Source organism: Procambarus clarkii, chromosome 17 (genome assembly GCF_040958095.1).
Source record: "Procambarus clarkii isolate CNS0578487 chromosome 17, FALCON_Pclarkii_2.0, whole genome shotgun sequence".
Classification (NCBI taxonomy): Eukaryota; Metazoa; Arthropoda; class Malacostraca; order Decapoda; family Cambaridae; genus Procambarus; species Procambarus clarkii.
The window spans coordinates 20,375,447-20,394,028 of NC_091166.1; the positions used below are offsets into that span (position 1 = coordinate 20,375,447).

The 18,582-nt window shown below is 46.2% G+C and overlaps 1 protein-coding gene across 2 annotated transcripts in view; it reads right to left on the minus strand.

Moving 5' to 3' along the window:
• The window catches only part of LOC123748525 (methyltransferase-like protein 27), a 377,853-nt gene that overhangs the window by 73,550 nt on the left and 285,721 nt on the right, over positions 1-18,582 (minus strand). The gene's annotated exons all lie outside the window — the stretch shown is intronic.

Below are 18,582 nucleotides of genomic sequence, written 5' to 3' on the forward strand. Positions count from 1 at the left end.
AGTGATGTGACGTTGTGCATTCATCATAATGCCCAACGCTAAAAACATAAACATTTCCTCAACCGTCGAGTCTTTCCAACGTGTCATTGGAGAGGTAGGTAAAGTCCCAGAGGCAATGAGTTGCACAGCATATCAGTTCGTCTCTGCAACAAGATGCTGCATGAATGGCTCATCGAAATACTGTATGCCATAAAATGATCATTTCTACCATATCGTCACCTGTACAGGGAAATAAGGATGTCACACCAACTTCGGAATTAACAAATGCTTGTATATGTGGGACAACATTTTAACAATCCTCCCCACACAAGTACACTTACCATGTTGTATGGCATCAACACCATGGCCTAGTGTTGCTGAGGCAGCAAATCCTTGCCCCGTAACACCTCCATAGCCGCTTACACTCCGTTCACTGCTTGTATCTGAGCCTTTTTCACTGAACCCAGAAAACGACTCATCACCTATACTATCACTTAGTAGAGATACGTCAGATGGCACAGATGGTGATGGTAACACCACTGGTGTTGACCCCAGTGTGGTGCGGCCGGCCAGGCGAGACCCGTATACTGCACACACTCTCTATATCGTCCACCCCAATGTCTGTATAACTAGTGTCAGACGCCTGTGTTAGGTCTTTTTCCGGTCTTCAATATCACTGATATGGTCATCATCAAACGATGTGTCCTGTATTTCAAAATCTGAGAGTCGTTTCTCAACAATGCGGCCGACCGAGACCCGAGAGCTCGATGTGGATGCGCCAGACATGGTTGTTACATTGAAACTGAGACTCCCCACTGCCGTGGGGCATGATGAGAATTAAACAAAAATGGCGGACGCTCACTGGAGGCCTGAGGCCTCTATCTCTTACCCAAGTGACAATGTGCTAGTTTTAAATCCTACAAATATACCTACGATCGTCTTAAGGCACTCTGCGCAGCCTCGATCCAGCACCTTAAAGTGCAATGTACAGTGTAGTGGTTAATGGTCGGGCGAGGAGCGTATTTAGATGGTTCACGTAACAATATGCAACCTTAGGGAGCCCTGATGTGTAGTCCCACACTCACAGCCCTGATGAATAGCCCCGCTCAGGGCGCTCTGATGTTTACTCCCATCTCAATGAATCCTGATGTGTAGTCTGTTGGGAAATGGGAGCTTTTAACTCTGATATAATAATATTTAATTAAGAAGATTCATTTTCTTCTTTTATAGGATGGAAATGCTTTTCGTCATCCTGACATAAGGCTCGCCTTTCGACAAACTAACACACTTCGAAGCAATCTAGTTCACACTGTTCCTCCTGCTTCTAATGCTGCTGGTGTCTACTCTATTTCCTGCTCGTCTTGTCCTCTCCAATACTTTGGTGAAACTGGCCGAACACTTATTGGCAGACTTAAAGAACACAAAAGAAGTGTTAAGTCTGCAGACACAAACAATGCTCTCTTCTGTCATGTTAGGGATTCTAATCATCCTATTGATTGGTCTTCCTCAAAATAATCTTTCCTGCCTCTACTCTACACAGACGCCGTCTTGTTGAATCGGTTCTAATGCACAACGTACCCAACATGAACTTTATTCCTGGCTTTGTTGCTCTGGACTCTTCCCTTTCACAGTATATACTCAAATGCTGTAATCTTTCTAACAAACGTGACCTAACATAAGCTTACTCTTCCATTTATCTTTCTTTCTCTTTCCTTTTTCGTTTTCTCTTACGATCCCTTGCTATCCTCTCCTTATTCCATTACTATCCCCTTCTTATTGGGTGATTATAAATAAGAGCTGCCTTGTATTGGCCAATAGGCCTTCTGCAGTTATTTTTGGTCTTTTTCCTGTTACTATCTCCTCTACTACACCTTACCTTACATACCTTTTGCCTTGCTCCTCACCTCTCTCCTGCCTATTTATTGCCTTCAACTCGTTCCCGCAGATTATTCTCAGCCCTCTTCTCTTCAACTGTTTAATGGAAAGAATAATGAGGTTGAAACTCCCACATCACTGCAGGCTGCTAAACTACGCGGACGACTTTGTCATCATCATAAAAGGAAGGGATGCGGCGCGCCTTGCACCCAAATGCTTAGACTGCATCAGTAAAGAGGCAAAACAGATTGGGATCAAACTCAACCCCTCAAAGTCAAAGGCCATGCCCATAAAAATAGCGAATCCCAACATCCAACTCACAGTACAGGGTCAACCAATAGAATGGGTCGACACCTATCAGTATCTAGGAATCATCCTGGACACACACATGAATTTTAATGCTGAGGTCATTTACTTGAGAGAGCGAACTGCGGCCCGGACGGCAATCCTCAGGTCGCTAACCTCCCTTTCTGGAGGAGCCAATCTGCAAGTCCTTCGCACATACTATGTACAGGCAGTCAGATCAGTGATCGATTATGCCGCACCTGCACTCACAAATCTATCACACCAACAGTGGAAAAAGCTTGAAGTTGCCCAAAACAATTCTATGAGAGCTGCACTGGGAGCCCCCATGTGGACCAGGCTTGAAACTCTTAGACTGGAGACGGGTTTGCCCTCTCTACAAGAAAGAATATCACAAAGGACAGCTACAATTATCAGTAAGATAATTATTTCTGCTGATCCAATCTCAGTACGGCAGGCCTTGATGGTTGGACTAGGCCAAAACAATGGAAACTCTTGGGTTGCAAGAGCAGGAAAAGTCCTAAACAGACTGCATTTAAAAAACATGATTCTTGATAGAGAGGGTGATCATCCACACCCAAATTACACTCCTTCCGCGCCGTGGGAAGAGCCTACTTTCAATATAGTAATAGAAAGCCTCCCAGTGAAAAAGGCTGCCTATGATCCGACAATCCTAAGGCACATAATAGAAGAGCAAATGTATAGCATAGCAGTAGCCACCCACATCTTCACAGACGGATCGGTGGACACAGAAAATGAGAGTGCTGGCGCTGCTCTTTGCACGACCAGCGTACAGGCATATTGGAGACTGGGAGGACTAGTATCATCAACCCAAACTGAGCTGTTTGCCATACAACAGGCATTCGCATATGTGATTGCACAAAACACTCAAAATGCAATCATAAACACAGACTCAAAAGCTGCACTTCAAATACTAGGACAAAAACAGTGGAAAGATAATGTGGAAATAATTACCACCATCTTGTATCTTGGAGCAGTCGCTAAAGGCAAAGGACTCAACATAACTTTGAACTGGATCCCATCCCATATTGGAATTCCATTAAATGAAAAAGCTGATGAAATTGCTAAATTGGCAACTCGTCATCCAGTGATACATAAAACAATTCAACCCAGCCTAGAGAACATAAAAAACATCATCACCAAAAAACTCTCACATCTCAACAAAGCCGACCTGCACCAGAGAATAGCTGAAGGTTCGCCATCTGCAACATGGTATATTCAGGCAACCAAATTAGAAAGGTTAAATATCCCAAAAGGAATCCACAGGGAAATAGCAGTTAGGCTATATAGACTACGTCTAGGTTACAGATGCAACTGGGAGATTGGTGAACCCCGACAGAGAGAGTGCATCTTCTGCCAAACTGTCACAGAAAAGCCATTACTTCACTATCTTCTGGAATGTGAAGCAACCAATGACCTTAGAAGAGCTTTAAGAGTTCCTGAATCATGCAGTGGCCACCCTGAAGCCATCAACACAGCCACTCTCCTGGTCAACAAAGGTGTCCAGCAGCTGGACACCCTCATAAAGACTGTGAAGCAGTATCCTCCCCCGCGATAACAGCTTGACGATTAAATGCAACCTCAGAATACTGAGAAAAAAAAATTGTACCACTTACGGGCTATTCATGCCCGTGCCACCTCTTGGGTGGCTTAATCTTTATCAATCAATCAATCTTCCCTCAGATTTTAGAAAAAATGGACCTGAAATGGACCATTAAAAACAAAGGGGAAGATAGACCATATCAACACTTTCGACAGCCTCCTCCATGGGAAGAATCGAATCTAAAGATAATCATTGAAAGATTACCAGTTAAAAAATCAGCATGTGACCCGCAGAGGCTCAAGGAAGTAATAGAACAACAAATGGAAACTATCTCTAGACCCACAACGACTCACATCTTCACAGACGGATCAGTTGATCAAGGAAGAGGTTCTGCTGGGGCAGCAGTTTACACTACCAACCATGAAGCTTACTGGAGCATGAATAGTGGGTGCTCAACATTGCAAACAGAATTATATGTCCTGAAGGAGGCAATAAACTATACAATTGAGAATAATTTACATGATGTCATCATTCATACAGACTCTAAATCTTCGCTCCAGGCATTGTTATCCAGTCAGCACAGAGATAATATACAACTCCTCACAGAAATTCAACATATAGGAAAAGAAGCCCATAATCGAGGGCTGTCAATCACCCTAAATTGGATACCAAATCACATTGGCATAGATGGTAATGAAAAGGCAGACTCACTAGCAAAAACTGCCACTGCTCTACCTTTTGTACAGGTTCAAATACCTCCAAGTTTCTCACCCATAAAGGAGTAAATCAAGAAGAAAATATTCTCAACTATCAAAAGTCGCCACAGAGCCAAAGTAGCGGAAGGAAGACCCACTGCGATATGGTACGAACAAGCCACTGGTTTGTCCTCTTTCAAGCCTGGCAAAGAGATATCCAGAGACATTGCAGTAGCCATACACAGACTCAGACTTGGTTACAAGTGCTGCTGAGCACGGAGGTAATGAACCCAATAGTTAAAGAGTGTCACATCTGTGAAATTGAAGCAGAGGCGCCACTATTGCATTACTTACTGGAATGTGAAGCTACTGAAGCCCTGCGCATCAAACTCAACATTAATCCAACGACAGCAGCTGCATTAGATGCACATTCCACTGCGACTACAATGATTAGAAAAGCTGTTGAGGAATGGGACTCATTAGTGAGCATTCTGCATCTACATCCGCCACCAAGATAATGTTAATAAAACAAAATTAAAACCAGTGCAATAAAACAGAAGCGATAAATAAGCAGGGAAAAAGGAGAAGTCCCCTCCTCCATTTTAAACTTAGACCCAAATATCACAGGAAAAAGGTTATCATGTATAACCAAACTCAATTACGGGCTCACCATAGCCCGTGCTACATGGACACTTCGTCCTGAGTAGCTAAATCTGAAACAACAACAACAAGTTCCCTCATCACAATCGACTTGAGAATGGTCCAGGACGGACCGAAACGTCATCATACCTTCATTTTCTAGTGTGTGGATTGGTCCACAATAAGTTTAATTAATATTACACAAATGAAACGAGAAGGGTCGACGTGTATTTAATTTACGTAACAGTAATTTTTACTGGAAATAATTAATTTGGTGGAATAGTCGAGTCAAGTAGGCATAAGAACGCGAAATGATTATTTCTTAGAAAGAAAGGGCAATTAACTGAACTCTATAAATCTCCTGGAGATCTCCAACAACGTAGAAGATTTCATGTTTCAGCCTGATACCTGACGCACGGCGTCATGATGGCTGGGAAGATTCTGGCAAAATTATGCCTAACTATAGAAACACCAACGATATTAATTCTAAATGTTAGTGTTATTAGTAAATGTTAGTATTAGGAGTTAAGGGAGAATAAACTGTTGGTTATTTCCAATATAACTCTGGGGGGGGGGGGCAATTAGGGTCGCAGTTCAATGCTGAGTACTGACGTACCTTTCCCTACCCTGAAATTATATTATAACGTTAGTATGTTAATATGCACATAATGGATGTCCCGACTCTGTTAGTAACAGATAAGACTCTAAGCCTTCTTAGGGAACTTATATCAAATTTTTAGACATTTAATTATTAAATCATATAAAGTTAAGAAATTCTAAAACCTACAGTGTACTCAGTGACTTGTGCCACTATGACGTGTAATGGTTATGTTACTAAGTCGCAAAAGTCTTGCAAACTCACATATATTCGTAATAGATGTGGTATAGTCTGTAGCCTACACAAATTAAAATTAATGTAATATGATTAAGTCATTCAAAGTTAAGGAGACTTAGAATCCACAGTGAAGTGAACGTCCAGGGTCACTGTGACTTGTAACTGGCGAGTTACTGGTATCTTCATGACTACCTTAAATCAAATGATGAATTATTTGCACTTAGTCAGAGCTAAAATATTGTTGTAGTTTCCGTTTGCATTGTTGAGCAGCGGCTCTAAGTGGTCGTGTGCTCGGTGGAACAAAATTGCTGTCCTCGGAAACTGGTGGCAAAGTTGGTCTCTGTAGAACACTCACGTTCAGCCAATTCGAGAGGTACCAACTTCTACAATGTGTAGTAGGGTAGTAGTGCCTCGGCACAAAATCTTTACAACTCTCAGAACGCCTTGGTGATCTGGGTAGATAGAGACAGTCTTGCCTATTGGCCACTCTGACCTGGAGCCATCACTGTCGATTAACACTAGGTCTCCTGGTTTCAGTTGAACTTTATTGTAGGGGCTCGAAGCTCCATAATAGTATTTCCTTAGAGCGGTGAAGTACTCTCGAGTCCACACTTCATTCCACTTGTCGATTACCCTTGAAAGATGTTGATAGCTTTCCACTAAGTCACTCCTATTTACATGTGCAGGGTCGACTGGATCCTCGTCTGCTAGAGATATCAAAGGTCTCAGTAGACCTCCATGAATTAAGTGTGAGGGACTCAGGGGTTCTCTCTGGGAGAAGTTATCCGTAAAGTAAGTTAGTGGGCGGTTGGTGACTCATGCCTCAATTTCTACGACGAGTGTTTGTAATTCAGGGGAAACTAATTTTCTGTTGATGTAAGGCCTTCCTGAGGCATTTCTTGACAGTTCCCACAATTCGTTTGTAGAAACCACCTTGCCAGGGTGTGTTGTATAAATTTCCAGTGGCACTGTCTTTGTTTCAATACAGACTGTACCTCTGGATGATTCCATACCTCTCGTAAGCAGGCTTCTCCTGCCACAAAATTTGATCCATTGTCGGAAATCATTAATTTGGGGCAAGATCTGCGTGCAGCAAATCGACGAAAGGCTTGGATAAAGGCTTCTGCATTCTTGTTAGAAGTCACGTCTAAGTGTACGCTTCGTGTGGTTCCACACGTGAAGAGGCAAATATAGGCCTTTACTGGTACTTTATCTGGAGTGCCAGTAAGAATTAAAATTGTGTAATCGACACCCGTGGTCTCAAAAGGACGAAGATGGACTACTCTCTCCTTACGGAGTGGTGGATGTCCTGGGTAAGGACACACTCGAGCGTCGTACCTCCTGCAGATTGCACAAGACTTAATAAGTGATTTGACAGTCTGACGACCTTGGGGAAGCTAAGGTCGACCTTGAGGAAGCTATTTCTGTCTAAGGTCGGTGAGAGTGTTTAACACTCCATCATGCAAAGTACCATATTGATGGTGATGTAAAACTAGAAGTTTTGTGATAATGTGGTGACGTGGTTGGATTTCAGGTATCCAAGTTAATCTCTGCATGAAGCAGACGTCCTCCACACCTTAATACATTGAGGTGATCAATATCACATGAAATGCCCAGAGACTTGGTTATTTTATCTGGAAGATTCTCATATTTACTTCCATAAGTCTCTTGTTGAGCTCGTTTGATCCAATAGGTGATTGGACTAGGAAATCGATGCTCGATTCCCATCTTATCAAGAAAATCAAATACATGGGCAGTTACTCTCAGTAACTTACTCAAGTTAGAATAATTGTGAGGAATGATAACTAGGGTCTGATGAGGTTCTGGATGCACCATGGGAGTAGTGATATTGGTCACTATGACTTGTGGCTTCTGTTTAGGCCACTGACCACTAATCAGCCATGAAGGTCCATTAAACCACATCTGAGTCTTGATCAGCTGTTTTAATGTTAAACCTCTTGAAAGGTAATCGGCTGGATTATCCTTGGTAGGGACCTGTCTAAGTTTATATCCTGCAGATAATTCATGTATTTCCATAACTTGATTACTGACGTAGGGAATTTTGTTGTTATTGTTTCTTACCCATTGTACGATTGCCTCATTGTCTGACCACACTACGATCTCACTAAAGTGAATATTATTGAGTGTCATGGTCAAGCAATGAGCCAACCTTACTCCCACTAGCAATGCAGTCAACTCTATTTGGGGTAAGGATCTCCTTTTGATTGGAGCAACTCTTGCTTTTGAAGTGAGTAAAAATGACTGGGTGTTTTTAACTAAGTAGGCTACTGCTCCATATGCTTTGCCAGAAGCATCGCAGAACACATGTAAATCAGTGCGTAAGTTTTGTCCTAAGGTGTTGCGAAGAAATTTCAGAACATTTAATTGATTAAAATTCGTTGCGAGTGTCTGCCATTTGTCTTGCAGCTCAATTGGCAACGGATCATCCCATCCCATAATTTTCTGCCAGCACTCCTGCATGAGGAGTTTGCCCCTTATTAAAACAGGACTGAGCAAGCCCAAAGGGTCAAATGGTAGACTGACATATGAGAGCAATTTCCTCATTGTTAGGGGTGATTTATTTGTTGATACTGACTTGACATTCATCTTGTTGGTAATTGTGTTCCATTCCATACCTAGAACTTTTAATTGATCAGGTACCTGATAGTCTTGAAACTCTTTCTCGGTTATCTTGTTTAATTGTTTATTATTAAAGGCCCCTGATTGTAGAGGCATATTGGCTTGTAGTAACTCACAATTAGCCTCATGGTAAATTTCTATCAATTTAGTTTCATTATTAGTGGTTCCCAGGAAGTTGTCCATGTACAAGTTGTTAATGATTTCGGCTTTATAGGGACTATTTGACTTCTTCAAATGTGTATCCAATGTAGCTTGAAGGAGAAACGGTGAAGAGGTTGGCCCAAATAACACGGAAGCAAACTGGTAGGTGATGACGTCACTATTAGGATCCTTGACCCAGAGAAATTTAGTAAAATTACGATCCTATGCTTGTAGGCCAACTCATAAGAAAGCTTTACTGATATCTGCAGTATAAGCGTAAATACCAGAGCAGAATCGTAGTAGTACATCTTTTAGCCTTTGTGTTAGGCTATCTTGTTATCATGAGGTTATCTTGAGCTGATTTCGAGGCTATTTTTTAGTGTCCCTGCGGCCCGGTCCTCGACCAGGCCTCCACCCCGAGGAAGCAGCCCGTGACAGCTGGCTAACACCCAGGTACCAATTTTACTGCTAGGTAACAGGAGCATAGGGTGAAAGAAACTCTGCCTGTTGTTTCTCGTTGGCGCCCGGGATCGAATCCAGGATCACAAGTCCAGTGTGCTGTCTGCTTGGCCAACCGGCTGGGTCCAGTTTGTAGACACTCATTCAATGACACGCTGTTTGCCTTTATTTTCGCACTGCAGTTAAAGACAATATGTATTGGTGTTATCACTGACTCTTTCATTACAGCGTTATGTGGTAAGTAGTGTCGGGGTATATAGTCAAGCACTTGAGGGGCGAGTAACAGTACACAAGATATCCTAGTACTCTATCCTGTCCACAGTCGCTGACGTCGGGGTGTCTCTCTCTCTACATGGACACCACCCTGTAGTATTAGCGATAACTGTTACTAACCGTAGCCCTGCTGATCTTCACTCAATCCTCGCGGCGCCACTGTACGCCAGGAGAGTATCCCAGTCGATCCCCAGCCAGCCTTAATACCAAAGAAAGAGTGGGAACACAGTTGCTCTTCCCCAACCGTGTGCCCGCTCTGACAAGGGCTCTACTACTAACTGCAAGTTCGCCAACTGGTGTTTCACATGTCCAGTAACACGTCAGTGGTATTGTGGAATTGTGGTAACAGTGGCAAGAGCACACTAAATGAATCTGATATCAGGCAGGTATGTACTCACTCTTTTCCACTTTTAAATAGCAGCAAGAATATGGAGGGATAACACAAACGAGAAGGTATTTTGTATTTTACTTAAAACTCAAGATATCATATACATATATCAACAGGCAAGCAGCAAGTACATGCAGGAGTCGCTCTTCTCTTCACATATAATCGGTGACACACCTATATGGCAATACTCCCCCCTCACGTCAATGTCATAATCAGCTGGGCGACCCCCCCCCCTCACCGCGTGATCTCTTTCTGCACTTGTTTCTCTGACGCCTGTTTCTTTAAATTCTCAAGAATCACTATATTTGTTCATCAACACAATATTTCTACCATAACAATAGTACGCAATGAATCACCACACTTGTCTCAAGTTCAATAACTCATTTCTACAGCACTTAATATAATAGTTCACTATAATGACGTTGCACTGTACTCAACGATAATAAATGCTATCAGTCACGGTACTGACCTTAGATTCAGTAATTCCTTTCGCAGGCGATAACACAATTAATCACTGCACATATGGAAATGTTATCCAACACACCAACATATACATATATATAGGTAAGTTAATCAATATCAATAATCATAAGATAAATATTGGGCACACAGCCTAACACCAATAACTGGTACACTTATATATATATTCTCTGGCCTAAGTTATATATATATTCTCTGGCCTAAGTCATATAAAACAAATTATCGACACAATAAATTCTTCAATAATTCCAGGTGCCTGCACACACCACACATATAAATATCGTGAGAGCTCTGTACAGCCTCACTCTGCACAACTGTGCCTTACTGTGACCTAGACCTAGGTGAGACTTGCTCACGACATGAAAGATACTCTGTTTAAACACATAGCTGACTAAAGGGGAATTGGGAGGGAAACTAGAATCACCTACTTCCACCTATCCTCCGGTGAGAGTTGAATTGTAGCTCCTGGTCCAGGCTCTCGCCTCGTTGTAGGGAACGCCCCCACACACACACTGATGCATCCTCCAGGAACCCAATCAACGTCCCAAAATAAACACGTCGTCTCTGTGTTCTGTCCTCCGCAGGTCCGTGCTCCTCCACAACATCTTGTAGGGTTGGAGTCGGTCTACCAGCCGTCAACTTCTCCTCCCAGCTACGGCTGCCAACCTATTTCTCGGCTGCATTCGTCCTGATTTCCAATTAGTTTTTTCTTTCACTGCTTCCCGGTGGATTGGCCCACCCGCTACGTCGTCACTGTGAAGCTATCGGACGTTCCAGACGCCACTGCCTAGACTTCACCTGCACAGCACCCGACCCTGGAGCACTTGATGCTCAATATTCCGTCAATTCCCTCTTCGGTCCACACATGGAATGAAGGAAGACCTCTCGGCGTGCTTGCAGACTACGGGTGGACGCATAAGATCCACGGGAGCGGGGTACTACTGTCAAACTGACAGGACCAACCTTTGCACATCCGTCCACCATGACGTGTCGTGTCAGACTGATGGCGTCACCGCGGCGCAATGACCGGACCCCCCTTGCCTTCGTGACGTCATATTTGCCAGGGGAGGTTTCCATTGGCTCCCTGTGCCACGTCACTGTCAGTGACCAATCTGGTGCCACTGACGTCACACAGTTTTGGCGGCAAAACGGAGGGGCCAGCGCCATATTGGCGTCCTAAATGGCCTATACCACAGGCCAAAATACTCTTCTTTTATGGATTTCTCGCCAACGCGAGAACACTACACTCTCCCATATATATCAAAATGTTGCCCGTAACGTAGAGAACGCTCGGGAAAAGTGGATATGATTCTTACAGTAGGCGTGGGAGAAATATAAGGGGGGGAACACCGTCACATACCCCCCCCCCTTAAAATAAGAGTCATATCTGGTTAGTGTACACGGGACAGGGCATCCGCAACCACGTTGTCCTTCCCTCTGATGTGCTTGATGTCCAGCCAGTACTCCTGCAGTAGTAACGCCCACCTGATCAGTCGTTGGTTGGAGTTCTTCATTTTGTACAAAATGGTTAGAGGGTTGTGATCTGTGAACACAAGAACAGGTCTCGCCCCTCCTCCCATGTACACGTCGAAGTGCTTCAGGGCCATTACTAGCGCCAAAGCCTCCTTCTCGACTGTACTATAGGCCCGCTGGTATTTCACAAACTTTTTGGAGTAGAAAGCTACCAGCCTATGTACCTCACTCCTCTCTTGAGCCAACATGGCCCCTATCCCAACGTCGCTGGCATCCACGTACAGGATGAATCTGGCTGAGAAATCTGTGGACATTAATACTGGGGCCTCCGTCAACAGTTTCTTGGTCTTCTCAAAAGACTCCTGGCAGGCCTCTCCCCATTTCCATCGCACATTCTTGGAGAGTAGCTTGGTCAGGGGATGCGCTACCATGGAAAAATTCCTGCAGAACCCACGATAATATCCTATCATCCCCAGATACCTTAACAACTCTTTACGCGTCCTGGGCACCGGGTATTCCCTAATAGCTGACACTTTGTGATCTACAGGGGTTACTTCTCTTTGGCCGACGACGAAGCCAAGGTACTCTAAGTGGGCCTTCCCAAACTCGCTCTTGTCTAAGTATACAGTTAAGTTAGCCTCCTCTAGCCTTCTGAACAATTCTTTGGGTCTTTCCAGGTGTGTCTTCCAATAGTCGCCGTACACGACGATGTCATCGATGTATACTGTGCAGCCTTCGGCCCTCCTTAGCAACTCATTCATCATGAGCTGGAAACAGCTACCGCTGTTTTTCATTCCGAAGGGTAACACCTTGTATTGGTACAGCCCGTCTGGTGTTACGAAAGCTGATATTTTCCTGGCCTCGGGAGTCAATGAGGTCTGGTAGTAAACCTTGAGCAGATCGACCTTGGATACGTACCTTGCACTGCCCACCTGGTCGATGCAATCGCTCACCCTTGGCATGGGGTGAGAATTTTCAAAGTTATGGAGTTAACCTTTCTGTAGTCTGTACAAAAGCGGAATGTACCAACGCTTTTCTTCACTAACAAGCATGGAGAACTCCACTCACTGTTGCTAGGCTCTGCAAGGTCGTTCTCAAGGAGATACTCCACCTCCTTCCTCATCAGCTTTCGCTTCTCTGGGCTTACCCTATAAGCGCTCTGCTCGACGGGCCTGGCGTCTCTCACCCCTCTACCTAGTGCGTTACACTCTTGTGTCGTCGGGGCACGTCGGTAAAGAGAGAGGCATTCTCCCTTAATAGGCTCGTCAGGTCCGTACTTTGCTGCCCTTCCAGGTGTTGTAGCTTGTCCTCGATCTTCGCCAAACTCTCCGAATTGGTGAGATGGGTTCCGTCCGCTCTGGACCACTTTCCTTCCCCCTCTGGAAGTTCCTGATCCACTTGCATGCACAAAATCATCTTCTGCTGGGGGTCTCGAGCCATCGTTCCGTCCTGCTCGTCGGCTCCTCCTTCCTCAGGGAAGAAAGGCTTCAGGCGGTCAACATGACACACCTGTTTCTTGCGGGGTCTATCTGGCTTACCAATTTCATACGTTACAGGACCCAACCACCGTAGCACCTGGTACGGTCCCTCGAACCGTGACTTGGTCACTCTACTCTTCCCCGGCAGCAATACCATCACCTGGAACCCAACCTGGAACTCCCTCGGCGTAGCTCTCTTGTCGTACCATTCCGACATCTTACGCTGCGCCTCCTTCAGATGTTTCCCTGCTAGTTCCTTTGCCAGAGTGAGACGTTCCTTGAACTTTTGAACGTACTCATTGACCGTTCCCACGGTCGCTCCTGGTGTCCATTGTTCCTTCAGCATGGACAGAGGACTTCGCACCTCATGTCCATACACCAGCTGGAAAGGTGAGAAACCTAACGATTCTCACTGCGTTACATATGGCAAACAACGCAGGGTATACTGCCTCATCCCACTCAGCTCCCTGCTCTGCGCAGAACACTCTCAGAACGGTCTTCAAGGTGGAGTGAAACCTTTCGATCGCCCCTTGCGACTGCGGTCGGTAGGGCGATGACCGAATCTGAGTCACTCCCCAACTTGTCACGGTCTGCCTGAACCATTTGGACTGGAATATACTTCCACAGTCCGTCTGAATTTCCCTGGGCATTCCCACCCAAGAGAAAAATCGTTGCAGTGGCCCGGCTACTCTTCTCGACGTCAAACGCCGCATCGGGACGGCTTCCGGAAATCTGGTTGACGCACACATGATCGTCATCAGGTAGGTATTTCCTCGTTTCGTCCGTGGCAACGAGGAAATACCCCGTCGACCAACAGACGCTCGAATGCAGGCCAAAACGCAGGAACAGGGACCAACGGGGCCTTTGGTATCGCGGGTTAGCTCTTCCCTGCCTTCTGGCAAGGTAAGCACATCTTACAATAACGCCTCACATCGGCGTCCATACCTGGCCAGTAGAAATGATCCCTGATCTTTCGCAGCGTCTTGATCACCCCAGGTGACCTGCAGAGTCCACAGAGTGTGACAGATTCAACACTGCCGCTCTGCACTGGGCCGGCAACACTACCTGGTACCTTGTACCTAGAGATTCTTCTCCGAGTTCCATCCTCACAGGCCTCCACTGTCTCATCAGCTACCGTCCTGTATGTAAAAATGAGTGGCCCTCGCAGGACCAACACGTCCTCCTTTGGCCTCATGAATTAATTCGGGTAACTCTATCTGGTGCAACTCCCCAAGACGAGTGCGGTCTACCCCTAGAGAACTGGCGAGGGTCACCTGTAACTCACCATCCGGGCTGCCTTCGCCCTCCACTCGTGCTCCGGGTTCCATGAAGAGGCGATCGATTCCCAGGCTGTCGGACGTCTCCTCTTCAGCCCTATCAGATCCACTCCCTCCGTGTCCGTCACACCACCTCGGAATCACAGCACATACAGGGAACGCCACCGTGGCGATTCCCTTCTCGTCCCCACAGGCGTCTAACACTCCGCCTTTCTCCTTATAGTTCTCCAAGCACTCCTCGCCCTTCACGAGGTTCGGGAGGACACATCCTCCACATGCGTCATTTCCAAGGATGACTTGTGCCTCCATCTTGGGCATTGATGCACAGACCCCCACCACTAGGGTCTGGCAGCCATAATCAGAATTCAGAGTCACCTGGTGTAGGGGCATCCTCACTGGGCCTCCCTCAGTGGTCACCCTTGCCACCCCCACACTGGTACTCTCGTAACCCTCGGGGAACAGGGTTTTGCTCACCAGGGTAAAATCTGCCCCAGTGTCTCTCAATATCTTCACCAGAATGGGGTCTGCGTCCCCCATCCTTACGGTTCCCTCACACACGAATGGGTGAACTCTTTTCTCCCCACTCAGTACGGGTTCATCCCGCACCCTCTCGGCCATCTGGTCCTCTACCCTCACGAAAGCAACGTTTCCCCGCTGCTTAGGGCGTTTGCATTCCCGCGAGAAGTGTCCGAATCCCCCACAATTGAAGCAGCGAAGCTTCCCCGTCGGTGACCATCCACCACCGCTCGCCCTGGCAACGCCTCCAGAGGCCGTCGCTCCGTGTGTCTTCCTCGCACCATCCGTCGACTCCATCGTCGCAGCAACAGCTCCAGAGCTCTCAGTTTGGGACTTCTTTATCAGCTCCACAGCACTCTTTGATCCTCTGCTGTCTTCACTCGAGAGGTGGGACTTGGGAGAACTCACTCCTGTCCTCCATCCGTTCGTCCTTCTATAATTTCTACCATATCCGGAGTATACGGGCGGTCGGTGCTGTCCCTCTCGGCATGGTCACAGGGTTTCTTCCAGCATGTCAGCTCTATCGGCAGCGGCCCTCAGGTCCTTAATGTCCGCCTCCTTTACTCTAACCCTGATCTCAGGAGAGAGCACGGACATAAACTTCTCCATGACCATAAGCCTCTTGACCTCTTCAGCCGACTTCGCTCCTTCAGACTCCAGCCACTTCAGGAACTTCCTCTCCATGTCCCTCGCCATCTCCGCATAAGATTTTCCTGGCGAACGGGTACATTCCCTGAACCTCTTCCTGTAACATTCCGGCGTTAGCTTGAAAGAATGGAGCACAGCTCTCTTTACAGCATCGTAGTTGGTGCACTCCCTGAGGTCGAGCATGTTGTAGGCTTCACGAGCTTCACCGGTTAGCCTACTCTGAACCAACTCCGCCCTCGGCTACTTCTTCAGGGTAGCGACCCTCTCGAAGTGGTCAAAGAAACCTTCAGCTTCGTTTGGTACAAAGACCGGCAAATCTCGCTCCCTCACTCGGCGGTCTTCCTGTTGTGGCGGGACAGGTGGAGCTAGCCCTCGCTCAGCTCGCTTCAGCTCCACCTCTTTGTTAGCTTCTACCTCTTGCTGTTTCAGCCTAGCTTCTAGCTCGCGCTCCTCTCGTCTTAGCTGTGCCTCTCGCTCCTCATGCTTCAACTGTGCTTCTTGCTCACGCTCCTCCTTGCGCAGCTGTGCCTCTCGCTCTTCTTTGTGCAGGTGTGCCTCTGCTTCTCGCTCTTCCCAGCGCAGCTGTGCCACTCGCTCTTCCCGTCTCAGCTGTGCCTCTCGTTCCTGTTCTTCCCGCTTCAGCTGCCCTTCCAGCTGCAGCTTCAATATCTCCAGCTTGACGCTGCGCCTGCTGCCGCTGGATCCCCTGCTGCTTCCATCAATGCTCAAATGTTCTCCCACACTGGCAGGTGTCTGTGGCCGTTCCTCTCCCAAAGCTTCATCATGTGCCCTGAGCTGTGCCATGATCTCCAGTCTTTTCTCTCCCACTTTGGAAGATCTCAATTTTATCCCAAAGTGGTCTGCTATCGATTGCAGCTGTGCCTTGGTGCACTCCTCCAGCACCTGCTCATCTCTAGTGTCAATGAACCTTGTTACCTTATCATCCTCCATCTTGTGCTATGAGTGATAACCTGTACCTGCTACCTTACCACTGCAAAGTACCACAATTGCAACCTTTATCTTGATCGTAATCCTGGCGAGGTCGCCAATGTCGGGGTATATAGTCAAGCACTCGAGGGGCGAGTAACAGTACACAAGATATCCTAGTACTCTATCCTGTCCACAGTCGCCGACGTCGGGGTGTCTCTCTCTCTACATGGACACCACCCTGTAGTATTAGCGATAACTGTTACTCACCATAGCCCTGTGGGTCTTCACTCAATATTCGCGCTGCCACTGTACGCCAGGAGAGTATCCCAGTCGATCCCCAGCCAGCCTTAATGCCAAAAAAGAGTGGGAACACAGTTGCTCTTCCCCAACCGTGTGCCCGCCCCGACAAGGGCTCTACTACTAACTGCAAGGTCGACAACTGGTGTTTCGCATGTCCAGTAACACGTCAGTGGTATTGTGGAATTGTGGTAACAGTGGCAAGAGCACACTAAATGAATTTGATATCAGGCAGGTATGTACTCACTCTTTTCCACTTTTAAATAGCAGCAAGAATATGGAGGGATAACACAAACGAGAAGGTATTTTGTATTTTACTTAAAACTCAAGATATCATATACATATATCAACAGGCAAGCAGCAAGTACATGCAGGAGTCGCTCTTCTCTTCACATATAATCGGTGACACACCTATATGGCAATACTCCCCCCTCACGTCAATGTCATAATCAGCTGGGCGACCCCCCCTCACCGCGTGATCTCTTTCTGCACTTGTTTCTCTGATGCCTGTTTCTTTAAATTCTCAAGAATCACTATATTTGTTATCAACACAATATTTCTACCATAACAATAGAACGCAATGAATCACCACACTGGTCTCAAGTTCAATAACTCATTTCTACAGCACTTAATATAATACTTCACTATAATGACGTTGCACTGTACTCAATGATAATAAATGCTATCAGTCACAGTACTGACCTTAGATTCAGTAATTCCTTTCGCAGGTGATGACACAATTAATCACTGCACATATGGAAATGTTATCCAACACACCAACATATACATATATATATAGGTAAGTTCATCAATATCAATAATAATAAGATAAATATTGGGCACACAGCCTAACACCAATAACTGGTACACTTATATATATATTCTCTGGCCTAAGTTATATATATATTCTCTGGCCTAAGTTATCATATTAAAGTCACATGAAAGAAATTATCGACACAATAAATTCTTCAATAATTCCAGGTGCCTGCACACACCACATATAAATATCGTGAGAGCTCTGTACAGCCTCACTCTGCACAACTGTGCCGCACTGTGACCTAGACCTAGGTGAGACTTGCTCACGACATGAAAGATACTCTGTCTAAACACATAGCTGACTAAAGGGGAATTGGGAAGGAAACTAGAATCACCTACTTCCACCTATCCTCCGGTGAGAGTTGAATTGTAGCTCCTGGTCCAGGCTCTCGCCTCGTTGTAGGGAATGCCCCCACACATACACTGATGCGTACTCCAGGAACCCAATCAACGTCCCAAAATAAACGCTTCGTCTCCATGTTCTGTCCTCCGCAGGTCCGTGGTCCTCCACAACGTCTTGTAGGGTTGGAGTCGGTACCGGCCGTCAACTTCTCCCAGCTACGGCTGCCAACCTACTTCTCGGTTGCAGTCGTCCTGATTCCCAATTAGTTTCTTGTTTCACTGCTTCCCGGTGGATTGGCCCAGCCGCTACGTCGTCACTGTGAAGCTAGCGGACATCCCAGACGCCACTGCCTAAACTTCACCTGCACAGCACCCGACCCTGGAGCACTTGATGCTCAATATTCCGTCAATTCCCTCTTCGGTCCACACATGGAATGAAGGAAGACCTCTCGGCGTACTTGCAGACTACGGGTGACGCGTAAGATCCACGGGAGCGGGGTACTACTGTCAATCTGACAGGACCAACCTTCGCAC